The sequence below is a fragment of the Hakea prostrata genome, chromosome 10 (genome assembly GCF_041222555.1).
Source record: "Hakea prostrata isolate BN-2017 chromosome 10, UWA_Hpros_2, whole genome shotgun sequence".
Classification (NCBI taxonomy): Eukaryota; Viridiplantae; Streptophyta; class Magnoliopsida; order Proteales; family Proteaceae; genus Hakea; species Hakea prostrata.
The window spans coordinates 20,484,371-20,491,190 of NC_142609.1; positions in this window are offsets into that span (position 1 = coordinate 20,484,371).

Here is a 6,820-nt window from a genome sequence, read left to right on the forward strand (position 1 = left end):
CGGCTTTCATGACTGATCGTGAAAGCTATTATTATAAGGTCATGCCTTTTGGCTTGAAGAACGCAAGAGCAACATATCAGAGGACCGTCAACAAGATCTTCAAAGAGCTGATAGGAAAGAATGTTGAAGCTTATGTTGACGACATGCTAGTGAAAAGCTTTACAAAAGCAAATCATATTGCGGATTTGACTGAGGTATTCTCGATCTTGCGAAAATATCAAATGAAGCTAAACCCAGAAAAGTGTGCCTTTGGAGTCTCCTCGGGCAAATTTTTGGGCTTCATGGTATCACAGAGGGGAATTGAGGCTAATCCTGCCAAAATACAAGCTCTGGTTGATATGGAGGCTCCCAAAACTTGTTCGTGATGTGCGGTGTTTAACGGGGAGAGTTGCTTTGCTTTGAATCGATTCATCTCCAAGTCGGAGAAAAATGTTTGCCTTTCTTCAAGGCACTTAAAGACCTGAAGGGCAGCAAGGAAGCAAAATGGACTGAAGAGTGCCGAGAAAGCTTTCGAGGAGTTAAAAGAAGCACTTGGACAACCACCGATTTTGTCCAGGACCGAGAGAAGGGGAAATATTACGGCTATATCTAGCGACGTCCCTTTCAGCGGTCGGTGCGGTACTTGTTCGTGAAAAAGATAAAAAACGGTGGCCGATTTACTATGTAAGCCACGTGTTGCTAGATGCGGAGACAAGATATTCACGGATTGAGAAGCGAGGCTCGGCTCTCATGATGGCCGCCGGGAAGCTAAGGCCATATTTTCGAGCTCATCCAATTGAGGTATTTACAACTTTTCCTCTTAGTAAAGTTCTTAATAAACCTGATTTGTCCGGAAGGATGGTGTCTGGTCGGTTGAACTCGGTGAGTTCCAAGTGAGCTTTAAGCCCGAGAAGCGCAATTAAGGCTCGGGCATTAGCCGATTTTGTAGTAGAAACTACTTTGCCCGGTGGAATCCACCATCGAGGATCCCATTATACCAACCGCTTGGGAGGTATATGTGGATGGTTCGAGTAATAAAGATGGAGCGGGAGCTGGAATTCTATTAAAAAGTCCAGCGGGATTTATTATTCGATATGCTTTGAGATTTGCATTTGAAGCAAGTAATAACGAAGCGAGAATATGAGGCTACGATAGCTGGACTTCGGTTGTCAAAAGCATTGTCTATTGCAGATGTTACTATTTATAGTGACTCTCAACTTATAGTCAACCAAGTCCGGGGGGAGTATGGTATTAAAGAACCACGCTTGCGGAAATATCAAGAGATAGTGCAGGCATTTCAAAACCAATTTCGGAATTTGAAGATATCTCAGATTTCGAGGAATGAAAATTCAATGGCAGATGAGCTATCCCGACTAGCCAATGCCAAAGAAAAGAATCTAGACCCTTCGGTCTATATTGAAGAGATAACTTTTCCAAGTTATCATGAGAAAGAAATTTCTTATATTGAAGCGAACGTTCTTTGGATGGATCCGATAATCGAGTATCTAAGAGATGACAAATTACCTGAGGATCCCAAAGAGGCAAAGTTGATCAAGATTCGATCAGCTAGATTTGTCATTCAGAATGGGAGACTATACAAAAGATCTTATTCTGGACCCCTTATGAGATGTATAGGCCCCGAAGGAGCAAAATCAGCTTTGGCTGAGGTTCATGAAGGAATTTGTGGAGCTCACATGGGTGGACGAGCCCTGGCTCACAAAATTCTGAGACTTGGGTTATATTGGCCTAAGGTCCAAGAGGCTACTATGGAATATGTTCGTCGGTGTGGTAACTGTCAAATTCACGCTACAGTATCGAAGCGCCCGGCGGAAACCATGACTTCAATTCTAGATCCCATTCCCTTTGCGATGTGGGGAATTGATATCATGGGCAAATTCACCAAGGCGTCAGGCGGACGGGAATATCTGATAGTAGCAATTGATTACTTCACAAAATGGGTTGAAGCCGATTGCACGGCAGCAATTGCTGAGAAAAAAGTGGAGAAATTCGTGCTTGAATCAATCATATATCGCTTTGGGATTCCAAAGATTATCATCACTGACCATGGTACTCAGTTCGACTGTCCGCAATTTGAGCAATTTTGCGGAACATATATGATCGAGCATCGTATGTCCTCGGTGGCATACCCCCGAGCAATGGACAGGTAGAGGTTACTAACCGAACGCTCTTTGGAAGGAATAAAGAGAAGACTCGAAGGTGACAAAGCTTCTTGGGTCGAAGAACTTCATAATGTCTTGTGGGCTTATAGAACTATGGTTCGAACACCCACGGAGAAACTCCATTCAGGTTGGCATATGGATCCGAAGCATTGGCACCAGTGGAGATAATGGCGGGGACATTACGGGATCGTGAGTTCGAGGAAAAAGCAAATGAACAAGGACTTGCTTGATAGTCTTGATCTGTTGGATGAAGTTCGGGCAAAAGCAATAGCACGAACTCAACATTATCAAAGAAGGATAGCGTCTCATTATAATACTCGAGTGAAGAATCGTCGGTACTTAGCCGGAGATTTGGTGTTGAGAAACACCCTAGCTTCCGACCCACGTCACCAAAGAAAATTGGACCCTTCCTGGGAAGGACCTTATATGGTTGTGAAACCGGTCGGTTCAGGAGCTTACAGGCTGAAGAACATCAACACCCAGAAAGAGTTGGATCGTTCGTGGAATGCTAGGCATCTCAAAAAGTTTTATCCTTGATGATGATTTCAATTTTGTTCGCGACGTAATCATTTTCAACTCAATCAATGCAATTTTTGGCTTTCAACAAACTATCTTTTGATTGGGGGGCATCATACACCACCTTCAAGAGCAAGATCCAACTATAAGGCATCGGATGAAAATTCGTGTGGGTCCTTCAACACTTATGGAAATTTTTCGAACTTTCTTAAGTCGAGGCATCGGATGAAAATCCGAGTGAGTTCCTTTTGCAAGGCGTCGGTTTGAAACCGGAGTTAGTTCCTTGAAGACTTATTGAATTTTTGAATTATCCTTAAGTAAAGGCATCGGTTTAAAACCCGAGTGAGTTCCTTCTCAGACTTATTGTATTTCTCCGGAAATCCTTAAGTAAAGGCATCGGTTTAAAACCCGGGGGTGTTTCTTCCTTCGTTTTTTTTTTTTTCCCCGGAAATCCTTAAGTAAAGGCATCGGTTTAAAACCCGAGTGAGTTCCTTCTCGGACTTATTGTATTTCTCCGGAAATCCTTAAGTAAAGGCATCGGTTTAAAACCCGAGTGAGTTCCTTCTCAGACTTATTGTATTTCTCCGGAAATCCTTAAGTAAAGGCATTGTTTCAAACAACTAAGACCTAATTCAACAGCAATTCAAGTGACTAGCAAAGCTCAAGATGAAGTTAATTTCTTATTTCTTCAAAAGATCGAAAGAGGCCAATATCAAAACAATTACAAAAGCTGGATACAATCTTCGGTCAAAAAAGAAAGTCATCATAGGTGACTGTTAAGAAGTTATACAAGATCGACGCGACTTTGCTAGAACAAACATATGAGTCAACCATTGGTGTGGATTCAAGGAAAAGAAGAGAAGAAATGAGGATTACAAAAAATATTTCGGTATGCATAAAATCCTCCGCAATTTCATACTCTTTGTCCAGCTTGTCCGGGAGAAGTATGGTCCTCGACCAAACTTGCATTCAAGGCGAGCTCGTCATAATTGACTTCTTCCGGGGGAGAATAAACGGGAGAATCTTCCGGATAATGCATAATATCTGGATCGGAAGGTGGAGGATCAATCTTATCTTTGGTCCAGTCAGGAGGAGGAATACCCAGGTCGGTAAATACTTCAGGATGGCAAACAACACTGTAGGGAGTTGTATCGAAATGAGGATCTTTCCTTAGTATTGATTCCCATACTTCGTTCTCACCATCCCGAACGCTTTGCAAGTTATAAGCATTCAGCATATCAACAAAGGGCTTCTTTGTGTAAATACTTGAAGACGCGAGGCTCTCTGCGAACATCGGTTGGAAGGGATTCGGGCAAAGGAACGACAGCTTGCCTTGGAGGTAATGTCTCAGATCCTTTGGCTCCTGACTTTCCAACTGTTCGCTCCAGTCGCCGGATGTTCTCCCTGGCATCATCCAAGTCCGACTGAAGACGACCGATCATCGAATTCTTTTCTCCTGCCACCTCCCAAGCTAGTTTCCGAAGGCGAGCAATCTCAGCATCTTTAGCTTCGAGAGATTTCCCCGAAGCCTAGAAACTTCATTGCTCAACCTACTTGAGCCTAGAAAGCTGCTTCCACTTGGTTGTGGAAGTTACCGATAAGACTCCTGCAAACAACTTCCGAGTTAAAAAGGAGCAGAAGAGTAATTTTTCAGAATCGAAAGATGATGAAGAAAGGCTTACATCACCAGTGACTTCGTAAAGACTTCATCTGGAAGTTTGGAAAGAACTGCGCTCTCAGAAGTCATTCGAGCAGCAGTACACCATTCCAACGCTCTGTCAAACTCGTTTGACACTAATTCGACGAAGGATGAGAAGGATGAGCTACATCAAGAGAAGGATGAACTGCATCACTTGTCACCCGACGACGCTTCCTGGTGGCAAAATCCTCCAACTCGGAAGGAGAGGAGGAGGATGCCAAACAATCACTAGAATTGGAAATAGGAGCAGCGCCTGCTGGGACCACACCTTCATCAGACGCCAACATAGTTGCTTCAGATGCCCGAAGAGTCTCCTTCGGGGATGCACCAACAGTCACTAGCAGGGGTGTCGGCAGCGCCATCAACAACGGAGTGATCAAGATCTTCCTGGGAAAGACGAGCGATCACTTCGGGCAAAAGAGGCGCGAGGACGGCATCAATAGAAGCTGTGGGAATCTGACTTGAAGATTCACCAACAGCAGTCGCCTTACGCTTGGAGGATTCACTAGCTGAAACCACCTCACTGGCCCCAACCACCACTGACGGAATGATTTTCTGCGCTCTGATAAAGTTCGGGGTTGATCTTGGGAGCCACTATGCAAAAAGAAAAGCTGTATCAGTACATAATACCAACGACGACAATAAAGAGGGAAAACCCTAGTTCTCTAACACTTCTGAAAAACCCGATTAAATAAACCCCAAGTATTACTGCTGTGTCATTTACACAAGGGGGGGAAGTGGGGAAAGAGATGAGTAATCAAAAAACTCACTTGTTCAGAAGTTGATAGAGCTGTTGTTGAAGTACGAGGAATACGGGAGCAGGCAGAAGGACGGAATGTCGCTTGAGCACTTTAGAAAATCTAACTTGCAGATGGCAGGATAGATGGAGAGTACCCACGAACGCTTTAAATAGCCTCAGGTATTAAGACGACAGTTGAAGGCTAAGGACAACCGACGACCTAGATCGAAATGACGCTTCGAAATCCCGCAAAAGCAAGATCAACGGTCGGAGGGATGCCACATGGAAACATGTGGAAACGAGCACCCGATGCGAGAGTACCTCCAATCGTCGCACCGCCATTAAAAATAATGGATATATTTCTGATTCATTGGAAACAGTGAATGGTATACAAAAGCAAGAAAACGTTTGAACTTCGCAGAAGGGAAACATGCGGACTTTGCAATAAATGAAGTAGTGGGGAAGATTAATGCATCTTTCCGAAACGCATCTTCACAATATTTCTACAAGATTATTATTCGGCGAGGAATATAAAGTTAAGTGATAAGTTTTATCATTTATACTTTGATATTCAAGGCAAGATTTCGGCGGGGAGACGGGGGAAATGTAAAGGCCAACATGAAAAAGAAATGTCTATTCATTAATAAGAGGGTAAATCTTTACAATAAAAGATAACTCCCTAAGCCTCTTCTTCATTGTTGCCCGAGGGACCCTGTTCGGGAGGACTTTTCTCAGGATCTTGAAAAGAGCCTTCCTCAAGAATGGCATCGGCTGAGTCCTCTACAGCAGCAACTTAAGACTCGGCTTGTGATTTCTCCTCTGCAAGCGCCGGCTCGTCAGCCAGGTATGCCTCATATTGAGGGTCAGCTGGAAAAGGATCATCTTCTTCCCGAGCCCAGTCCGGGAGATCCATGCCAACTTTCCCGAAGACCTCTTTGTGGCACACCTCATGAAAGGGAGCAGTATCAAAGGAAGGGATTGATGCGAGAATTCGCTCCCAAACGTCGTTCTGCCCCAAGCGATAAGCTTGAATGTTGTAGGCACCTAGCAGCTCGGAGAAAGGTACACTGTTCAGGTATTTCCGAACACACTCCTTCCGAAGCTTTGGCTTTATATGCTCGGGCTTGCTAGGGATTGCCAACTTCAGATATTCTTCGTTCTCCCTACATCGGAATTCAAGCCTGTCACCAAACAACGTGGCAGGCTGCTTTTGCTTCTCCGGCCTCGCTCGGCGGCGGTGGCACGAATCTTTGAAGCATCGAGGGCTTCCTTGAGGGAGATCACTTCTTCCTCATGCTTTTTTCTGCAGCTCCTCAGCAGTTGCAGTCAGCCGGTCAATTTCAGAATTGGCCTTGGCCAAATTCTCTTCACGGGTTTGCGGCAAGGAGGTGGTGCGACCAACCCGGCTCAATGCTTCCATGTGTTGATAAAAGCTCAACACAACATTTCTGGGAAGGCGGAAAATATCGAAGAAGTCATAAGAAATTATGAAAAAATAAGTAAGCAAGAAGAGTGGTACCTTGTGGATTGACTAACAAGGGAAATGTCATCCAGGGCTTCAAATTCTCGCGGTCGAAGGAGCAAGGCGAGAGAGCTCCACTCTGCGGCTTTCTGGGATCCCAAGTCACCCTGTCGGTTAGCTTCGGGGTCCACGGGGCTGAAGACCTCCTCACAATCCGTTGAAGCTTTGGATTTTTATGGGAGGAA